General features: G+C 33.6%; 1 long non-coding RNA gene across 1 annotated transcript; it reads right to left on the minus strand.

The window, feature by feature from the left end:
* Positions 1–1,038: 1,038 nt before the first annotated feature.
* Positions 1,039–1,639, minus strand: LOC131074477 (uncharacterized). Its single transcript, XR_009113067.2, has 2 exons — positions 1,428–1,639; positions 1,039–1,297 (listed from the first exon to the last, which is right to left on the minus strand). It is a non-coding gene; the product is annotated as an uncharacterized LOC131074477 (long non-coding RNA).
* Between the last annotated feature and the right edge of the window lie 312 nt (positions 1,640–1,951).

A 1,951-nucleotide genomic window follows, 5' to 3' on the forward strand; every position in this document is an offset into this window, starting at 1 on the left:
CTCTTCAAAGAAGACAACTTTAAGATAAAACTTAAAGAAGCCATTGAAATCAATAATCACCCCTAGAACCTCAATCATGACGATGGGTGGAGTTTGAGCACTTCATGGTCTCCCTTGTTATCTATCCTTAGAAATCCCCTTCAACCCTCTTATCTCTTAGTCCGTTATAAGTTTCTTGTCCTCTTTGCCTTTGGGCTTTTCTTAGGTTTAGTGCCCCTGGTTTGTTGTTTGACCCCTATTTTTGGGTTTTTCGACCTTAGTTTTTTCCTTTTCGTTGTTTGGGTTGTCCTTTCTTATGGCCTCTCATTTTTCCCTCCTTGTTCTCCCCTCAATTTGGTCTCTCATTCCATTTTCTTTGTGATTTTTCCCTCTGTTTTCACTTTTCTTCTTTTATCTTTTTAAGTTTAGATTTTTTTAGTTTTATTTATTTAATATTTCTTTGTTAATTATTTTTGTTATAATGATCAACTTTCCAATTGTGTGTAATTTTTTTTATCGAAACTATCACATGAATTGTAGAAACTTAATGTTTGTTATTTTTATTGTACTTTTATTTTGTTTTTCAATGTTTTCTTTAAATATATATTTACATTTATGTTCACTTTTATTTATTTATTTATTTTATATCTTGAGTTTCCTTTTTATTTATCCTCCCCCACCCCATTTATATACACTTGTTTATTTTCTTATTTTTCTTGTTTGTTTATTTATATTTTATTTATTTATTGAATCATATTTCTTTTTTTTTTATATTTTTTTCTTCGAACCTTTTGATTAGGATTTTTTTCTTTTCATCTTATTTTATTTTTCTTTATTAAATTTTTTATTAGTGATCTTTATGCTTTGTTTTTTTTTTTTTTCCCTCTTGGTTGTCCTTGTCTTGTCTTGTATTTTCTCTCCTTGCCTTGGTTTTGTGCAACCTTCCCCTTTCCTTCTCCCTCTCTTCTGTATCTTACATTTTTTTTTCATCGACAGAGTGTCATCCCAATGATTTGACACAAATAATTCATTAACAAGATCAAATCCAGAAAAAAATCCAATAGAAACTTGATACTATTAGATCTATATTTCATGAATATGCCATTCATTACATCTATATTTCGATCTCGCACTGAAAACCCCAAAGAAATATGAATATGTTGCGGACAATACGTGTAAATGTACATGTTTCAACCTCTCCCCTTTCTATTGCTTAAAAATCCCTTTTTGTACAAAGTCTAAATGCCCGATCTGAAAACCCTCAAAAATAGGGAAGTCCAAACCCTATTTCAATACGTACGATTTCAAACCCTAATCACTGAAACAAGGAGACCAAACAAAAGAAACTTATCGCGTTTGTCAATCCGATCTCATAGAAAGTAAATAATTTAGCTCATTTCAAATAAAGAGAGAATTTTTAGAATAGTTCTGTAAATAAGAAACCATACCTTGTTATTCTACTCAGATTTACCCTGCAGCTAAGAAAAGAAAGATTATTGGTAACATATAGCAGGATCTCAATAGCATCATAGGTATGGGCGGCATCGGCAAGACTCTTGAACCTGATGAAAAACAACAGGAGAAAAAGCCTCGCCGAACCGCCTATACCTACAAAACCCTTGAGATAATAAGGAGATCGCGGCTTCAAACATTTGAGAAGAGCTGCTGCGTACAGAAAATAAGAGGTCGAGACGCTATTTTAAGAGCTACAAGGAAACCCTGATGATCTTCGCCTCAGATCGAAATGACGATGAAAAATTAGGGTTAAGGAAATGGACGGCCCAGATACATCGACACACGTGTCAGTCTTGTCGTTTTTCGCTTCTGCTGTGCCCTAGTTTAGTTATGTACAGAGGTCTCGTGTTCGAATCCGAACCAGCGTCGAATCAACGGCGGAGAAACATTGGAGGGTAGATGGAGAAGACCGTTTAGACGTTTCTCAAATTTTTAAAGTGAATTTTGAGACTGTGAT

The sequence above is a fragment of the Cryptomeria japonica genome, chromosome 5 (assembly GCF_030272615.1).
Source record: "Cryptomeria japonica chromosome 5, Sugi_1.0, whole genome shotgun sequence".
Lineage (NCBI taxonomy): Eukaryota > Viridiplantae > Streptophyta > Pinopsida > Cupressales > Cupressaceae > Cryptomeria > Cryptomeria japonica.